This window comes from Ambystoma mexicanum, chromosome 2q (genome assembly GCF_040938575.1).
Source record: "Ambystoma mexicanum isolate Mex_15411 chromosome 2q, UKY_AmexF1_1, whole genome shotgun sequence".
Lineage (NCBI taxonomy): Eukaryota > Metazoa > Chordata > Amphibia > Caudata > Ambystomatidae > Ambystoma > Ambystoma mexicanum.
Window position 1 is genome coordinate 357,598,735 of NC_090924.1, and position 20,281 is coordinate 357,619,015.

General features: G+C 49.7%; 1 protein-coding gene and 1 long non-coding RNA gene across 3 annotated transcripts in view; both read right to left on the reverse strand.

Annotated features, from left to right (window-relative positions):
* Window positions 1–20,281, reverse strand: part of LOC138569416 (mucin-2-like) — a 698,070-nt gene that overhangs the window by 3,153 nt on the left and 674,636 nt on the right. The window lies entirely within an intron of this gene.
* LOC138569418 (uncharacterized) lies at window positions 17,958–18,898 on the reverse strand. Its single transcript, XR_011303235.1, has 2 exons — window positions 18,617–18,898; window positions 17,958–18,517 (listed from the first exon to the last, which is right to left on the reverse strand). It is a non-coding gene; the product is annotated as an uncharacterized lncRNA (long non-coding RNA).

Below are 20,281 nucleotides of genomic sequence, written 5' to 3' on the forward strand. Positions count from 1 at the left end.
GGGCCGAGGACTGAGGCACCCGGGACTCGTTGAGTCAGTGCGCACGAGGTTCCGTGGGTAGCGCTGTACCGGATGTCGGGGGACTTGATGACACACGGCGCTGCTCCGAACACCACACGAAGTGGGCCCCCTGCACAAGTGTGCGCGCCTGCAGTGCGAGGCCACAGGTGTGGGCACAGACCCACAAAATATTCTGTCTGGCGATCGAGTGACTGTTGTAATGGTCATTGGCTGAAGGGGGAGACCTGAGCACTGGGACTGGGAACGGCACAGAGAGGCTCGGAGGCCAGCGGAGCCCTACACTGGAAGCTGGGCACGCTTGAGAGCTTAGCCCCTCACAGCAGATATAAACATTGTTGAAACAGTGTCAGAGCCCCCACATACTTGGAGGCATTCCTGTAGCAGCCTGCACTTGTAGGACGTGCAGAGAAACTGCCGGGGCCATCCCGGCCAGCTGAGGAGCTGTGGGGTCCAGCTGGGGCCCGGAGCTGTTGCGAAAGAGGTCATCTATGCTCCTGGGCACAAGCAACCGGAAGAATCCGGATCTAAAGCCCAAGCGCACCAAATAAGCCTGTGCCAGCACTCGAGTGGACACGGCCCACCCCAGTAGGGCCACAGGCAATCAGCATACACCCCCGTTACGGCTGAATTGGTTCCAAGCACCACTCAACACGGAGCAGGACTGCAGAGGAAAGGCTGTCGGGCTGGCCCACACCCGGCAGGCACAGCACGATGACTAACAAGTTCACAAGACCAAAGGGCATTGCGCCGCCCATAAATCGGAGCTTCATGCCTTGGTGCAGCGAGTGGGCAACCTGGAATGCAGGGCGGAAGAGGCTGAAGGACGAGCCCGAAGGAACAACATCCTTATTGTCGGCCTGCCTGAGGGAACCGAAGGGCCCGACCCAAAGGAATACATCGAAACTATGTTACTGCAGGAAATAACTGGAGGGGTTCTGACCCAAGGGTTTGCTGGTGAGAGGGCGCATAGGGCCCTGATGAGGAAGCCGCCACCAGGGACCCCTCCTAGGCCGGTGATTGCGAAGATCCTGAATCATCGGGAAAGGATCCTCAAATTATTCCAGAAGAGCGGAACGATTGAAAAGGGGTCTGCGAAGATAACTGCATACCCAGACTACACCTTGCAGGTGCAGCGCAGCAGGATGAACTTTGGGGCTGTGAAAAGACTGCGAGAAACAGGCCACAAATACATGCTGCTTTACCCGGCCAAACTGAAGGTGTTCCACAGGAACAAAACCCTATTTTTTGAAACCCCGGCGGACGCCATTGGATGGATGGATGGATGGATGGATGGATGGATGGATGGATGGATGGATGGATGGATGGATGGATGGATGGATGGATGGATGGATGGATGGATGGATGGATGGACGGACGGACGGACGGACGGACGGACGGACGGACGGACGGACGGACGGACGGACGGACGGACGGACGGACGGACCAGCCCCCAAGAAGCGGGTATCCAGACAGGAGGCGAAGAAGATAAGTAATAAGTGGCGGTGGCACCCAAGGTGGCATCGCGCGAGACATTGGGACTGGATTATAGACAGGGAATATGCTGATCAGGATGTACATGCATGTGAGATCCGCTTGACCTGAACGATCTTAAATATATACGCGGGAGCTCCTGGGAGCCAACCCTTGCACCCCCATAGCAGTACGCTTAGTTAGGTCGCTGGTAGTCCGGTGACACCCTGCTGGGTTCTTGTCCTTGGGTACTCCGAGGAGGGACCAAAAGCGGGCGGGCCTGAGATCCAGGGATAGAGCCTGGGCATTTGTTTGGGCTCGGTGGGGAGGGGACAGGGAAAGGGTTGTGTGCAGTGGGTTGGAGTTGGGGAAGGGAAGGGAGGGGAGGGGAGGGGAGTTTGTTGGGACTAGGAGGGTAAGGAGCCAGACACTTATCAGGAGCGAAATGGGAGGCTAAGAGGAGAGGTATGGTACCATCTCAATGGCGTTGGGTAATCTCAGGGTGGTGACCTGGATCTTGCAGGGCCTCAATAGTTACCTAAAACGAAATAAAGTGATGATGTATTTAAGGAGGATGAAGATCGACATCACATTATTACAGGAAATCCACCTCACCAAAGAGAAACTGGAGGTGGTAAAGAGAAAATGGAGGGGAAGTGTTGTGGGAGCCACATATTCTGCGTACGCGAGAGGGGTTGTTATATGGGTGGCACCGCATGTGCCGTTTCAGCTGCTCAGGTCCACTATAGACCCAGAGGGTAGAATGGTGGTGGTGGTGGTAGAGGGGCTCCTAGAGAACCGAGAAGTGAACATTATAAACCTATACATCCCTAACCAAGACACAGCGGCTTACTTTAGGTCTTTATATGGTAGAATCTGACCCTTGTTGGGTGGAGCGATATTGTGGGGGGGGGGGGTGATTTCAACTGCACCCTGAACCCCAAGATGGACAGGTCAGATAGTAAGCTGATAAACCAACCCCAGCAGCCAAGGCGCTCAGGGCACTGTTGTCGGACCTTAATCTGGTGGATGTATGGAGGAAGTTGCACCCAACCGACAGGCATTATTCACATTATGCAGCGCCGCACGACCTGCACACTAGGCTGGATTATGTGTTCGCTCCCGAGGAGGTAGCAGGAGAAATTGTGGGAGCAGAATATAAGGCTAGGGTGCTTTCGGACCACCCTCCTCTGGTCCTGGATTGGCGATACCATCCCCCCAGGGCGTGTATCCCGACGAGGAGGCTTGGAGCTAAGGCCCTGCAGTACCCAGGATTCCGGGAGGACCGAAGGGAGGCCATCACGGAATACTTTGACATCAATACTGGTATCGTGCAATTAGTAGGAACTGTATGGGAGTCATTCAAAGTTGTGGTGCAAGGGGTTGCCATATCTAAATCCAAGGAGCTCCAAGGGGGCATAGAACGGGAGCTGCAGGAGATGGAAAGGGAGCTGGAGGATTTGATGCGCAAGGATGGGACCACCAAGGAGGACGAGGTAAGGATGAAGGAGTTGCAGGGTGCTAGCGGTGAGCTATGGGACAGGCTATGTTGGTTGAATTATAAGAAATATGTGGAAAGGTAACATGCGGGCGGGGACAAGCCGGGCAGATTGCTGGTCAGGTTATGTAAAAACGAGACACCCAGATCAGTGATTAGAGTGATTAAAGGGGAAGATGACCAGATTCATGATACCCAGGAAGGTGTGAATGAAGAGTTCCTAAGGTATTATAAATGCTTGTACGAGGACACAAGCAGAGACATGGGCCAAGAAATAGCGGAGACACTAGAGGATATGGGCTTGCCCACTCTGGATGACCTAGAACGAGCAGACCTAGAGGCCCCAATCACCGCAGACGAACTGGACGCAGTGATCCAGCACCTGCCCACGTGTAAGGCGCCGGGGCCAGATGGACTACCCAGCGAATTTTATAAAGCGTACAAGCAGGAGTTGCTCCAACCGTTGTTGGCCATGTTCAACGAGGCCTACGAGCGAGAGGAGCTGCCAGAGACCCTGCGAGAAGCAGTGATTATCCCGCTCTTGAAACCAGGCAAACAGGAGGCAAACTGTGGGTCGTCTAGGCCCTTGTCGATGCTGAACCAGGATAGCAAGATACTTCTAGCGGCGCTCGCCAACAGACTCAAGCGAGTTATTGGCAGACCGATACACCAAGATCAAACAGGGTACGTCCCCGGCAGAAACATCACATACAACCATAGGAGGCTACATCATATTATAGGCCAAAAGGAGGGAGACCCGAGTGAACTGGCCATCGTGTCATTGGATGCGGTCAAGGCCTTCGACTCAGTTAGGTGGCCATGGCTGATGGCGACCCTGAGAGGGTTCGGGATGGGGCCGGGGTACATAAGATGGGTCAAGATGTTCTATAGCTCTCCAATCGCTAGGGTTAAAACAGGTGCCATAATTTCAAACAAATGACGATTAAGCAGAGGGACCAGACAGGGATGCCCATGGTCGCCCATGCTATATATTCTCGCGTTGGAACCACTGGCAGTTTGCCTTAGGCAAAAATACGGGGAGGTGGGGATCCAACCGGCAGGAGGCACACACTTGATATCGCTATACGCCGATGATGTGCTCCTCTATTTGCGATTCCCGAAAGAGAACCTGCAATATGTCCTGGAGGTGATGGAACGTTATGCCACCCTCTCGGGCATATCGGTAAACCCGGAGAAGTCCAGAGTGTTCCCCTTGGGGAGATACAGGGGCATTCCTCCAGATAAATTGCCCATTTTTCAGATACCCTGGCAGACCGAGACGTTCCGATATCTTGGCATAAACGTGTACCACAGTATAGAGGCGGAGCGTAAATCCAACACGGTGAAGGCGGTTGAAGGCATCAGAAACAGCATGGCTTTTTGGTCTAGATTGCCCCTAGCCATGATGGGAAGAGCAGCTTTGCTTAAGATGGTCGTGTTGCCCAGACTGCTACACTTTTTCGTAAATGTCTCGTATCTGATCCCCAAACGCTTTTTTGTTAAACTTCATAGCATGTGCAGGGGCTTCATATGGCACAACTCCAGGATCAGGGTGGCCCTTTGGAAATTACAAAACTCGTGTGAAAAGGGGGGTATCGACTTACCGAACTTTGAATTATATTACCTGGCGGGACAGCTACTATACGTGGTTGTCGGAAAATGAGTCGGCAGAAGCCAGGCTTTTGCGAGGAGACTTAGCCCCGTATTTTCTTAGAGAGACAGTGTGGTTGCCCAAAACGAAAGTGGCGGGAAAGGGAAGGTTACTGGTGCTGGGCTGGGAGGTCTGGCGTTGAGCATGGCGAACTGTGGGGGACCCGGACCCGCTTTCTCAACAGGTCCCGTTGGTGGCGCTATGCGGGGGAGACCCCCAGTTAATAAAAGGGGTTCGCAGATACTGGGAACCAGTGGGCCTGGCCACTCTGGGAGACATATGACAGGAGGGGCAGGGAGTAGGTTTCCAGAGGTTGATGGAGGAGACGGAGTGCATAAAGGCCAATATATAACGTACACCAGTTATGAAACGGGTGAGGGATAGGTGGCCCGAAAAAAAATTGGCAGAACTACCGGACGCCACCATAGAAATGATGTACGATGTCTCAGAGGGCGGGCACGAAATATCCCGGATATATGAGTTGATGAACACGAAGGTGGGATGGGAACTGCTCCAGTTGAGGCACGATTGGGAGGAGGTGGTGGGGGAACCCATTACAGACGGCCAATGGGACAGGGCCCAAAGGTACCATAAGAAGGTATCCCGGAATGCGAGGCTTCAGCTGGTCCACCTATACGTCACCCATAGGGCGTACCTGACCCCCGGCAGAATAGCTAGGTTTGGGGGCTCGGCTGCAGAGAAATGCCCCAGGTGTGGGGAGGGGGAAGCTGGGCTGTTGCACATGTTCTGGGCTTGCCCAGAAGTGAGCAGATTCTGGACAGAACTGAAAGTAAAGCTAGCTGGCAGTGGGGCGGTGCTCGATGTTGGATCTGCTTGGGCATGCATGCTTGGGATCTTCCCCAAGCCACGGAACCTAAAGCACATAAGCAAGATGAAGGATCTGGCTTACATTGTGGCCAAGCGCAGAATTGCAATGGGCTGGAAGGCAGCCCACCGGCCCAGATTGGAGATATGGTGGGCGGACCTCCTGAAATGGGCAGAGGCAGAATCGGTGGCCTGGTACGAAGCAGTCACTAGAGGCGGGGAGGAGCAAGTGGGACCCCTGATAGCCTGGAGGCAAATAGTGGCTTCAATCGTAAACCCACTCCAGGCCGATTATGAAACAGATGACATGGAAGAGACATTGACAGAAATACATGAAGAGGCTCAGGTGGATGGCACGGAGGGAAAGGCTCAAGTTAAGGGGGGGCAGAGGGGAGGACGGTAAAGTGCATTTAATAATGGAACGCTTTAATGTCGATTGCTAATGTCCTAAATGGTTGATATGTTTGTAGTGTTTGTTTATTAAAAGAAAAGAAAAATTGTTTACAAAAAAAAATGCAGTTCCAATGCATGCCTACACTATCACTTCAGGAGCCAACCCGCCCTTATGGCACCACACATCGGTGCTCCAGATAAGATGTTGAAGTGGGAGTATTTTACTCCCAATTTCTTTTAAATTTGAGAGTAAAATGATTTTTCACACAGTAAAAACATGAGTCCCGTTCCCAATGGGAGTACTTTATAAATGAGTAAACGTATGTTCAATTGTGAAAAAAAACATGTTTTTGAGAGAAATAAGTCTTTACACCAAGTTATTCATGCATATTAAAAAATATATTTGACCTCTTCATCCTGTGGTAGCACATGAAATACTGGCCGAAACACATCCATGGAACTGTTTGGGTGTAAGCAGGGTAACTGCTCATGTGTGTCCATTTACCATTTTTCTTAGGGAGTATTTTTACTCCCCTTTTTTATTTTTTGGGAGTATTTGCCTATTTTTAGGCAATAAAAGTGGCCAATACAGCCCTTATATGTAGGGCTGCACCTAAGTCTCTTCTGCCAAAGGTGCAGGGTTTTAAACCTTACGCAGCCTGTGCTTGCTTGTTTAGTTTCCTTTTCAGCATTGTCTCATCAGTTGATCTCCAATGTTTAAGACCTGACCTCATGTTCCTAACTTGCATCTTAAGTATTGTATATTCAGCCTGCTAGCGCTACTGGAGTATCCACGGCAGGTCAAAGCTCTTCAGTCTCCTCCACTGAAAACATTTCAGAACTTTGATTCGAACTCATATATCCCGCCCCCTTTCTGTCATCCTTGTTGGCGTCCCCCCAATATGGGGACAGTACCGGAACCTTTGGCAGTGAAAAATGTACCTTCCTCTTTAAATGTAGTATAGCGTGTGGCCTTTTGCGTGGGAACGCTCCACCGAGGCCACGCCCTCTGGCGCCTCACCTCAGTTCCTTTGCCTGCACAGACTGTCAGGCCTGGCAGCCAGGGCAAATACTTTTCCGCTTGCCCTTCCCTATTTTCTTTTCAATCTTATTTAACCTCTCTTCGGTGCCTTGCCTGCTCCGGCAAAGGTTGGCTGCAGGAGGATTCACAAGATGTGCCCCATGCGACTGCTTGTTCCCATCCTCTGTCTTGAGTGTCTGGGGCCTGACCATTGTTGGGACGTGTGTTCGGCTTGCAGCCCTCTCGGTCACAAGGCATTGAAGATTCAGTTGTTGCAGTGGAGGGAGATCTCCCCCCCCTTCCTGTCACCTCCCCACCTTAAGGACTTCATCTCCAGGACCTCGCATCAAAAAAAGCTAGGCCCTCTATACAGCGCTGCAACTTCTTCCCTGCGGTTCCCACGGACAAGGGTTCCTCGGATTCAGGTTCTGGCAGGCCTTGGGCCTCCGAGGTACCAGCCGAGGGGCTCTTCCGGCCGCTGCAGGGGCAGACCAGAGGCCGTCCAGGCTACCGGGACCCTACCAGGCTGTCCTCGGAAGGGAGATCAAGTTTATCCTCTTCAACCCCAAGGGGTAAGGCATCGTCTGGTGCCACCTCCAAGAGTTAGTCCTCAGCACAATCCAGGACGGCTACCGGCACAGGTGCACAGGGCGTTAAGACTACCGCCCAGCCGGCTGAGGGCTCGGCACCTTCCAGAGTGATCTCTAAGGTCGACGCTTCCACTGCAGGTGTAAGACCCAAGCTGTATCCTCCCGTGTCTGAGGCCTCTAGTGGATCAGGACCTTCGCACCTTCCCACCCACGCCGTGGCGCAAGGCTTCAAAATGGCAGAGAGGCACGTAGCAGAGCTTGCCAGGCCGGTGGCTATCTTGGATTCAACTCGGGGGGCCTGCCTGTGCTCTGGTTCATTGAAGGAGCTTTGCAGGAATATCCCAGTCCATTTCCCTCTGGAAGCATCAGCAGACTGTATGGTACAGGCATCTGGTCTGATCAGGGGTACATCTACCCATCGCAGCCTTGTGGATATACGCCTCGGGCTCCTCAGCGCTTTGACCAGGAGCAGAGAGCCAGCGCCTCAGAGGGCCAGGCCCCTAGGGACGCTACGGTTAGCGAGGACTGCTTCTTCAAGCATTTCCTCCTCCCTGTGCGTTCTCCTCAGATGACGGGGCTCTTTAAGAATATAGTGAAGGTGATCCTGCAGGTGGTGCCTCCCTGGCCCCCTCCACTGGGGGGTTCCTCCTGTTCCTCCAGTGCTGCCGGTTCCAGTGCCACCCCCGAGCCAGGCCCTACCCGTTGTTCAGACCCCCCCCACCTGTATGACCAACGCCTCCCCCTCAACAGCTGTTGGACCTCTTTGGCTCCGACTCCCCTTGGTCTATAAAAAAGGGGGTGGGGATGACGCTCGGGACATCCGTTAATGCCTTTCATGACCGCCTTCAGGGCTTGGCGGAGTTCTTGGGGATCCCTCTGCCCGAGGAAGCTCACCAGGACTCGGGAGTGCAAGCAGAGGTTTTGGGCAAGCGCATCACGATCCGGTCTGACATCCCTCTCCAGAAGTATGTCCTGCAGGTGGCGTGAAAGGTCTGGCAGAAGCCCAGGGCCAATGCCCAGATGAACAAGAAGCTAGACAGCAGGTTCAAGCTGACGGACGGGGAGCCAATCCTCCTGGCCCCATATTCTAAATCATTGTCTTCATCGTCTTCCTCCACGGGAGCCAGCTGTCTTTCCAAGGAGGACAACGTCCTCGAGTCTTGGCCACGGCTAACAAGAAGTTGTGGTGGGAGCTCAGGGAATTTCGGCCCGACCTCCCTTTGGAAAGGCAAGCCTCATTCAAGGCTGGTCTGGCAGATGCCCAGGACCTCCTGGAGTCTTCGGTCTCCCACATCGACGCAGCCAGCAGAGGGCTGTGCCTTGGTGTCGAGATGAGAAGGACGGCGTGGATGCATGCAACTAACTTTTTATCTGACATGCAAGAGCAGATCCTGGCTCTGCCCTTCGAGGGCGACGATCTCTTTCATTCGTCAACTGATGACAAGTTGACAAAGAAGAAAACCTCCACTCAAACCACCAAGTCCTTGGCCATCCTGCCACAACCAGGGCAGAAGTCTTTCCCTCAGTCTCGGGGGCCGGACCGAATTGAAGCCCTGCACTTTCACCGGCTTCAAGGGGTTCCGAGAAGGTGGTATGCAGAGGCCTGACAGGTCGCCCAGCAACAACAGGAGGAAGCAGCAGAGGACTTTGTGGGTTTTTCTGCTCCCCTTTCTCTACCCCCGCCTCCAACGCCAAGAAACCGGGACGTCGAGGTTTGGTAACGCAGCTCTCCAGTCTGCTTTTTTCCAGGACACCTGAAAGAGGCTTTTCAACAACGCGTGGATCCTATCCGTACTCTCCACGGGCTTCAGTCTTCCTCTTCCTTTCCCTCTACCATCCTCTGCTCTTCGTCAGATTGGGTCACTAGCTCTTTTACAGGAGGTCCTTTCCCTCCAGGATTTTTGCGGTACCCAAGAACAACCGGGCTGACCTGAGGGTTGTCCTGCACCGGTCATTTCTCAATCTGTCTTTACAGCTAGAACGCGTCAAAATGATTACTCCCGCGCACATAGCAGAGACTCTGTATGCAGGGCACTGGATGGGTTCCCTGGACCTCAAGGATGCAAACCTGCATGTCCCCATCTACCAGCCGCATCAGAATGTCCTGCAGTTCACTATTATGTCATACCATTGTCACTACACGGTGCTGCCATTCGGCCTGAACTCAGCCGATTGTGTCTTCACAAAGTTGAACGCAGTGCGATCTACTCCGCTTGGAGGGCCATCATCTATATCCCTCTCGACGACTGGCTGGTGTAGGCGGGGTCACCCGAAGGGGTGGTGCACTCCTGCCAGAGATTGCCAGATGTTCTCTCATCAGCTGGGGTGCTCCCTCAACCAGATCAAGTCACAGCTGTGCCCCTCTCAAGATCTGGTCTTACTAGGGGTGCATTAGAATACGGCTTTTCAGCGGGTGTTCCCCACGCCCGAGAGGATCCTCTCCTTTTGCAAGGCAATAGGGCACTTTCTGGCTAATTCGACCACCAATGCATGGTGGTTCCAGCAGCTTCTTGGCCTGATGGCCTCCTGCATGCTCACTGTACAGCACGCTCGCCTCAAGATGAGGCGCCTACAGCTCCAACTGGCCACCACTTGGGATCAAGAGACTGGGTCTCAGTCACAGGATCCCAATACCCCCGCTGCTCCTGCCCGATCTTTGCTGTTGGATAATGGACGGCAATGTTTCAGTGGTAGCCACCTTTACCCGGCAGACGCCTACCCTGGTGGTGATGACGGACTCCTCTTTTGGGCTGAGTGGGGCTACTCTGGAGGGCTATGTAATTCATGGTGCATGGTCCAGGACGCAAGCCCTCCTGCATACCAATCTGTTCGAGCTCAGGGCAGTGGGGCTGGCCAATGAGATTTTTGTGCCCCTAATCAAGGAGGGGTCTGTCCTGATCAGGACACACAACTCTGATGTTTTACCTGAACAAGCAGGGTGGCACCCGTTCCCGCCTCCTCTATCTGGAGGCGGTATCAATCTGGGAATGGGCCCTGACTGAAGGGTTTAGATTTCTGCGATCCACCTTCCGGGGGACAGCAATGTAGAAGCAGACCAACTGAGCCGCATGGGGTTCAACACCTACGAGTCGGAATTGCACACCAATACCACCTTTCCCCTGTTCTAGCATTGGGGGTTCAGGGAACTGGACTTGTTTGCATCTCCCCAGAATTCCAAGTGCCCCCAGTTTGTTTCATGGGCAGGACGGAGTCTGGTTACTGGGAGACGCCTTCCGGATCTGTTGTTACAGCCACAGGTGTTATGCTTTCACGCCCACTCCTCTGCTCCAGCGGACCCTCTGGCCTGCGCCTCATCCTGATTGCCCCCCACTTGTCTTCGTGATCCACGGTTTTCAGATCTGCTGCAGTTGTGCTCTCAGGGTCCCGGCCATTTTCGGATCTCCAGTAGGGGTTTCCTGACGCAGCAGTGAAACATCTGGACCCGGCCAACCTGGTGCTGGCGTTCTGGTTCCTGACTAGCTGAGGCTTCAGCATGCTCAATTTTTGGCTGACAACAGGGACATTATTCAACAGGCCAGGAGGCCCTCAACTCAGCCCCAGTATAAGAGCAAATGGAGTAGGTTCTGCCATTGGGCTCGTGACAAGGGTCTGGACCCTGTCACCTGCCCGCTGGATGACGTACTAGCTTTTTCAGCACACCTGGCTCGTTCTGGAGTTCAGGTGGATACTTGCTGTGCTTATTTTGTGGCCATTGGGTATTTCAAGAATTCCCCTGAGCATGTGTTTTCGGCAGCCAACCCGGTGGTTAAGGCCCACCGTAAAGGGTTGTCTAGGCTTTTTAATCCAGTGTTTGGGACCCCAATGTGGTTCTGGCAGCTTTGCAGCGCAAGCTTTTCAAGCCGATAGCCTCTGTGGAAATCTGCTTGGTAACCCTAAATACTGTTTTACTGGTAGCTCTCACCTCCTGCGTGCAGGGTTAGTGAGTTGCAGGCATTGTCTTCATTCAAGCCCTTCCCCACGTTTCACAATGGCTAGGTCATCTTGCGCATTCACCCAAACGTCTTGCCCGAGGTGGTCTCTCCATTTCGTCTGAATCAAGAGAGATGCCTGCCGGTGGTCTTCCCGAACCCACAGTCAGAGGCACAGAGGGCACTACATTCCTTGGACCTCAAGAGGGTCCTCAAGTTTTACCTCTGACAAAATCCTTCAGGAAGTCTGAGGCATTGTTCATGACTTTTGGGGGCTCCTCCCCGGCTTCCATCGCCCGTTGGATAGTTCAGGCCATTTCAGAGGCATATACAGCCATGGGCAAACTAGTCCCTGAGGGGATTCACGCCAGTGCAGTCAGAGCAAAGGCAGTGCTGTCGCGTTTCAGAGACATGCTTCGTGGACTGTCATCAGCAAGGCGGCTAGTTGGGCCACTCCGTCTGCCTTCTGTGAGCACTATTTCCTGGAGACCAGCTCCAGGCGCGATGCTGAGTTCGGTCAGGCAGTTGTGTAGAACCTTTTTTGCTTCCTCCTAGATCTGTAGCAGGTTATCACAGTTCCACCCTAAGGTCTTGTTCAGTGGAATCACCACAAGGATGGAGGAAAGGGGACGGGGCGTGTGAGTAATTAAAGTTACTCACCCTAGTGACTAGAGTACTCGGTCCCCTTTACTCCATACGTTCCACCCACTTTCCCTCACAAGTATGCCATGGGCTGATGGGTGATGAGAGTAGCCAGGTATCTAAGCGTCCAATGTGTTCAAAGGGGACTGATGTGAGGCGCTGCAGGGCCGTGCCTCATTGGGGCGTTCCCATGCCCGAGTCCGTGACTCAGCACGCTATACTAATTTTAAAGTGGAAACTCAATTTTTCCCTGCCAAAGGTTCCAGTACTGTCCCCATGTTAGGGGATGCCCGCAAGGATGGAGAAAAGGGGACTGTGAGTACTCTAGTCACTACGGTGAGTATCTTTAATAACTCTTTGCTCACCTAGGTGCCCTTCCGCCTCAAACCAATTAGTGTTTCTGTCAAAGTTTCTAAGCTGCTGGAGCTTCCTGCTAGCCTGTTCTTTACTTGCATAGAACCAATGGTTAGTCTGTGACAACCACTGGGTATTCGTGATAAGGCTTCAGAAAGGGTAAGGACAGGTGCCATTGCTGAGGTGTCCATCAGACTTGATCAAAACACCAGCACCGTAGGTCCTCTATGTGCAGGTCACAAGAAAATGGGTTTAGGAGGACAGGCATGCACTGTTAACTTTGCATGTCCTTGGGACCCATCGGGATGCACCAGCCCCAATGTATTTCTCTGAGGCCCTGGAGTATAAAGTTAGTTCAAATATAATACATGATGACTGCAGACAAGTCAAAGGCAAGCAAGGCTTACATGTTTCCATTCTTGTAGCTTCTAGACCTCACAAAGGCTCTTAGCTTGAGGGTTTGCACTTTACCCTACAAGAGAGCCGCTTCCTACCAGAGAACCTGCCATGCCACCAGCCCAGATACTTTTCAGGCACCTCCCAGGTCTTCGTTAGTGGGCACAAACTTGTCATCCAGTAGTGACTCGATCGTCATAATTCTGAAGTCAAACCCTCTTGACATCCTGGTTTTAGGGGCACCAATGGGAAGCAAATGGAGATACACTTCTCTCTCCTGTGACTTCACGTGTCCTGGCTTAAGGGACAAACTACTATGCAGAGAGGATACAAAAAAAGAGGAGACCCGCTGTCTACAAGTGATTGATCCTTCCCAATGTTGAAGAAATAGATCTGACCCTCATTCGCAATGTCGATGCCGCTGCTAGCACAGAACAGTAGTGTGCTCACTTCAGAAAATACTTGTCAAGCCAATGTGCAGGATCGGTTCACTTTTAGAGTTCTTTTTTGTGTAACTTATTCAAAGCGAAATGAAAATAAATGATCTTTGGCAAAGTCCCTCAAAGGGGTAGAAGCTTCAAGGCTTGCCTCTTGCCGAGGAAGCCACCACTCCATGTTCTGCTTTAGGAACTGTATGGTTTGGACCAAGAACCATTGGTATATCCTGGACTCATTAACCCAGACTTTCTAAGGCCCACATTCTGGGCACATTCTACGGGGATATGGCCTTGTTGGTGAAAAAGTAGTTCTGTGGACATAAAGCAGGTGTATACTCAACCTTTGGCCACTTTACAATTAACCCCTGCCCCCCGCCCATTTGTTGTTTATCCCCTTGGCTTCTCTCGAACTGATGACATATTCACCAATCCGTACCACCACACACTCCAGTCAACCTTGTGCAGCCAGGGAACTCTGCTGCTCCAGCTAAACCTACAGCTTCTTATGGATCCTCTTCACCACCACAAACTAAGGTTTCAGATGCCCAGCCTAGGGTCCAAGCCACCGACTAGGACCAATGTGATTTCCATTTGTTGACCAAGAGGTTGCATTCAGCTAAAAATAGCCGAAGACCTATAGCAGCAGCCACACTTTTCGGCGTACTCTCTGAAATATAAAAGCCAGATCGGAGAACCTCTGTGTTATAATTTTACCACACAATTATGGTAACTGCACTATCCAAAGCCAAGTTGGCTCCATCACAGCGAATCTTCTGTACAACACATGAACACCTCAGTTCAGTGAGCAAGAATGCATGCTCCACACCTCATGACATAATTCCCAAACCAGTAGTGACTTGGTAGACTGTGGTTTGCACCCCTGTTCTGAGTCTCAATCAACATAAGCAAGTCTGTACCTCTGCCACGATCCTGATCTGAATACTGAGTTCTTCTGGTACAGGACTACTTATTAAGGCAGGATAAGTCATGCCTGTACCACAGAGGGCTGCCACTCAGTCTGCAGCTTTTCATACAAGCACGGTACACTTCTTATAGTGGTCGCAGTATAATCCGGGTGCATGTAGGGCAGGGCGTCTTTGCATTTCTAGGCTAACCTATTTGTAACAGTGAGAAGCCGTGCAGCCCTAGGGTAATCATTATCACTTTGAGTATAGAAATGTCAACACAGATGTACACCTTTTTGTAGGTACAGTGCTCTATTGCTTCCTAGGAAGATTTACACTGAACTCAAATACAAATAGATTGTTCAATATGATATGGGCCAAGTGTTGGGGTCTGAGTTAACTTGATGGTCATGGTGGTGGGATGGCAGGCTGGGGCTTGGTGTAGCCATGGTTTGTGATGTAACCTGGAGAAAGGCTGGGCCACTCCACTCAAATACAGTACAGGGTTACTTCTGGATATTAGATAGCAGTTTAGGCAATCAGTGATTGGTTGAGTTTCATGTGGTGCTGAGAACATAAAGAATGGGGCCTCGTGATATCACTGAGGCTGCCTTCAAGTGAACTGGCAAACCCACCTTCAAGTACTCTATTGGAGAGTCTGAGGTTGAACTCAGTTCGGTTGCACTTGGGTATATACATATTTGATGATATGCTGCTATGTTGGGTACATGCAGGCTGCCCCACAGCCCACAAATGAGCAAACCTTGCAGGTGCCATCGGGCAAGGCCACTCTTCTACACAGAGCGAGCCTCCAATCGGAAATACTGGATACTCTAGGTGCATGGAATTAATATACTAAAGACAGAGGGCAACCTTGTGCTCTCTAGAGCACAAGCAAGTGCAAATTATTTAGGTGTCTAACTTGGACGAGAGGGTCAGAGACAGGATCCACAAAAGGAGCTTCCACTACTACTCACAATATAGTAGCAGCCGTGCCAGCCTTAAAGACCTAGGAAAGGTCAAAATGTATTGGCTTCAGGGCAATTGTATCATACTATGATGATTTGCCATTAAAAACTAACATTTGTGACAAATATATAAAGGCATTTTTCTTTCAAGAGCATAGAACATAAGATTGCCATTCTTGACTACTCATTGAGGGTTTTATAATCTACCGATTATGTGCATGTGAAATAGGGCATATAACTAGTACACACCCTCAAGTACTGTCTGCTTAAGGTTCTTTTAGCCTTTTCGGTGGAGCTCTGAACCAATCTGTTCCCTACTGATTGGCAATAGTGTGTTTTTGGCCATAGATGCCGATATTTGGTTCTGCACAGAGGCTGGATGAGTCAATCTCTATGGGCCCGAGGGCCCCTGTTTTGTCTGGATCAGTAGCTGGCAGTTTCTTCACTTTAGAAACTCTTCAGGGCATAGGTCAGTCCGGTGAGTATGTGTAGCAAGGCTGGTCCTGCTGCGATAGGGCAAGCTGCATCATCCTGGTCTGATGAGAATCTCTCCTCATCAGACCATTCAACACTAGCACCCCCCACCCAAGTACGAAATCATGTCCACTAAACTCTATCCCCTACCACCACCATCACGGTACACCTTATCTATAGACCCACAGGTCCCACCCCATCCCTCGAAGACCTCCTGCAACTCCTCACAAACGACCTGAAACCAAACACTAGACTCCTACTCCTTGGTGATCTCAACCTAGGCTCCAATGACTCTGCGGACAAAGGTGCCATCTGTCCAGCCTGCACCTTAAGTGTTCTTGGTTTCTCCCAACACATTCAGCACCCAAACACGTCCTAGGCTGTATGTTGGACTGGCTCACAGACCTTAACTGTGAAACCTCGGTCCTATCCAACACCATGCATTTGGTCAGACCATCCTATCCTCTCCATCCCCACTGCAAAATCCCCCTTCAGCACCACTATCGCCATGCCTTCTGCGCTATCTAGCTGCTTGCGCTATCTAGCTGCTTGCGCAATCTCACCGAAGACTGCCTTCTCCCACTGCTCGCAGACCTTAAGCCTTCCTTGGCTCCCTCAACCAACCCTTCCATGCTTATCAACTGCTTCAATTACGCTATCGGCTAAGGTGTAAGCACTAGCTCCACTGGTGCAGCGCAAGGCTAAACTCTCCAAACACAAAAACCCATGGTTTACGCCAGACATTTAAGCTATCCGTTCGAAGAAACGAGCTGCTGAGCCAAAATGGCTGAAAAGCTTGATCGGATGCAACAAATCACACTTTACTACCATAGCTAAGGAGCACAAGCAGACCATGCACAACGCCAAAGCCTCCACATGCCACACCAGAATGACTAATACAAAATCGGTTGCACGCAAGCTCTTCGCAATCCTGCGTGAACTCGAGTCCCCAACGTCACTCCTAACTTTGTCAAAGATGACGTTTGGTGCATTAAGATACAAGATGCCCTTTTGGATAAAACTGCCTCCCTCTAGGAGAAAACTCGCCTAAAATAAGCGGCCATCTGCATCAAACCCCAGCACATCCCCTACACCCAAGAACCCAACACACCACTCTCCACCCCCTTTCAATTCCATCCTCTATCCGAACTGGCAGGTAACCCACCTCATCAAAGGTCTCAAACCTTCACGTTGCAAAGGCTGCATCTGCCCTGCCCCTCTAATCGAGGACTGTGCAGCAGCCCTCATACCCATCAACGCCTCCTTTGCCTCATGCTCCATCCCTGCCAGCTTTAAGGAAGCCTGAATCGTACCCCTACTCAAGCCTTTGCTCGGCCTACTAACTACTGTCCCATCACCACTGTCCCCTTCCTTCTAAAGACCGTGGATCAAGCAGCCTACCTCCAGATCCAAAACTACTTGGAGCATAATCACATCCTTGGCATCCGCCAGTCAGTCTTCCACCCAGGACATGGAACCTGAATCGGCCCTACTGGATATAAGAAACAACTTTGACATCAGAGATTCAAGCAAGCTGGCCCTCTTCTACTAGACCTATCCGCTGCACTCGATCTCGTTGACCACAATACCCTCTGCCACCATCCGACCACTGCTGCCAACTTCTCCCCCGCGGCAACCAAAGGATTGCCTCTTTCCTCGCTGGCAGAGCCACTCGAGTCTCGCTGGGGAATCGGCAGCACCCCCCCATTTCCAGTTGTTTGCAGCTTTCCAGATTCAGGCGCATCGGAGCAGGGAACTCCAGTTTCCCAGTCAATGCCCCAGGAATGCCTTACTGCTCACCTATCATTCTCAGGCCCTCTAACTGCACATTCAGAAAACACCTAAAAATTTGGCTCTTCGTCTAATTGGACTGTTCCAATTTTCCTCAGCCATCGAACTCGAACCATGATCTTTTTTTCAGTAACCACCACCTAGATGCACCTGGGTTATGCATGTTTCACAAATGCAAAGAATAAATAAAGTAACCTGGCAGCTGGAAGTCTGTTTCTGTCAAGTATCGCACACAAAGATCTTGGAAGGTTGAAAATTCCACTCAGGCTTTGTCACGTTATCTCTTAAAGTCAATGTCTTCACAATTTCTGTTCTTGTACAAGCTAATGTTATTCGAGCCACTTGAGTTAGGGTAAGTGCCCCAAGCACCAATTACAGGGTTTTATTCAATTTCGTTGAGAAAGACTTTTTCAACCTTAGAAACAGTGTTAGCGCTCTGATGGAGAAGTGTAGCTAAATTGAATATGAAAAAAAGTAGAGATGCTGCAAATGGAGGGATGCCACAGAGGTTGACCTGGGCTTGGACAAAACTAAAACGAAGAGAAGCCCTCCTCTAGCGCTTCTCCAAAATTAAATGTTATAATATAGAGACTTTCTCGTTTTTAGGTTCCATTTGTCATTTTTATTCAGAATTCTATTGTGCTGTAAACAAATAGGGATTCCTTTTTACATCTTGAACATAACATATAAGTTGATGGGAAGACAAAAGAATGCAAAATTTAAATTGGTTTAAAGTTTTTCGTTGAGTTCACTAAGTTGCTGTGTCCCACGTTGTCACTTGAAAGTTGCGAAGCCTTAGTATAATTCACTCGACATTTGGGTTGATGGAGAGACAAAAGAATTCAAAATTTAGATTGGTTCTAAGTTTTTAGTTGAATTCACTAAGTTGCTGTATCCCACGTTGTCACTAGAAAATTACGAAGCCCTAGTTTAATTCACTAGGCAGTATTGGCCTCAATTTGAATTGGTTCAAAGTTTAGTCAATGTTGTCTTCACTTTGTTGCTCGAAAATTGCGAAGCCCTAGTTTAATTCACTAGGTAATATTATCCTCATTCACTAGGTAATATTATCCTCAACACGTGTTTCTCCGCCACATGGTTTATGGCGGTTCTTCAGGAGGAATTTGTAGGTAGATAGGCAAATGGAAAGATCTGAGAGGAAAAAGGTGGGAATAAAGAAAAACATGGGCAATTTTGAACAGAGTGTTTTATGTTGACGTTTATACAGTCAATGTTGAGTTAGATACTTACAACTAAATATCAAATCTTGTTCATGTATATGATGGTTCCTTTGATGTAGGTAATATTATTAATTCCATCCGGTTTGGTCTGAAAGAGTGAAGAGCATCTAGTTTATATTTGTATCTCTGGGTCAAAGGTACTTTCCAAAAAAATCTAGTCATAATCATCCTTATTTGTTATACTTCAATAGTTCAGTATTATCTTCATGTACAACTGATTCCTGGATTTTGACAATGTAAATGAACTCATATGTTGCCTTGGAACAGTACGGTTTGGTTTAGTATCTAAGTTTGCTTATGCGGACTTTGAACTTAAAGACTGTTCGAAGCAACGAAGTTAGTCTAAATACCAAGTTTTCTTAAGAATTGTAAATAGTTGTAAAAGACCTTGCTTACCATGTGAACGGTGTTTTCCTCGCTCTCTCGATACTGTCTGATGTGGTCAGTGAACTCCACATGTTGTGAATGGGTTTCACATAGAGTCGCGTGCGGAGTGACGTCATGCGTGTGTCGCGTGCGGAATGACGTCATTCGCACGTTGCATCACGTGATGACTTCACGCGCACGTATCTAATGGTGGTTTATATTTTTAAGAGCGCCATATTTGCTCGATCCAATTCTAGTGTTCCTGTAGCCTTGTATTTGTTGCAAAATTTACAAAGTAATATAGAGGTAAATATCTCTTATTATGATTTACAAAAAATGACATATCTCCTGGTCTGTGTTAAGACCTGTATGGCAAGTGTCCATCATACAAATCCATCTTGCTTCTTGTTGTCGAAGTCTTAATTGTAGATTCCCTCCTCTTGGGGCCGGTTTCAATTTTACTATTCCGTAGAATTTTATCTGACTGATCTGAGAAGGATGATGTGATTCTGTGAAATGATTGGCTATTGGTGATCTTGTATCTCTGTTGGTAATAGCCCTGATATGTTCACTGATTCTTGTCTTGAGTTTTCTGATCGTGCTCCCAATGTATAATTTTTTGCATGCGCACTGAATGATATATATAACAAATTGACTATTGCAATTGATCAGCTGTTGTATGGTGAAGTTGGTGCCGTTGGGTTTGATGACGGTTGTTTTACCATTTTCTGCATATTGGCACATGGAGCATTGACCACATTTGTAATAGCCTTTGATAGGTTTTTGAAGCCACATTGTTTGTATAGTGGATTTTTCATCAGGATATTTCAACTCAAAATGTGACGGACTGAGCATTTTTTTGAGATTGCTTGCTTTCTTGAAAGTGATGGTAGGTTTGACTTCCAGGATCGGTGTAAGGTCAGAATCTGATTTAAGGATGTTCCAGTATTTGCTAAGAATTTTCCGAATGATTGAATTGTTAGAACTATAGTTCGTGGTAAAATTGATGGTTCTGTGTGGATCGATCACAGTTTTGTCGATTTTGGGTCTTACTTGTAACAACGATTGTCTGGTCCTAGTTGAAGATTTCTGATAGCTGTTTTTGATAAGTTTGTTTGGGTATCCTCTGGAGATGAATTTGCTCATTGTGGATGTTACTTTCTGTTTGAAATCATCAGTTTTTGAACAGTTTCTTTTGACCCTTAGTATTTCACCATAAGGTATATTGTAGATGATGTGTTTGGGGTGGCTGCTTGAAGCATGTAGTAGACTGTTAACAGATGTAGGTTTAGTGTACAGTGTTGTACAG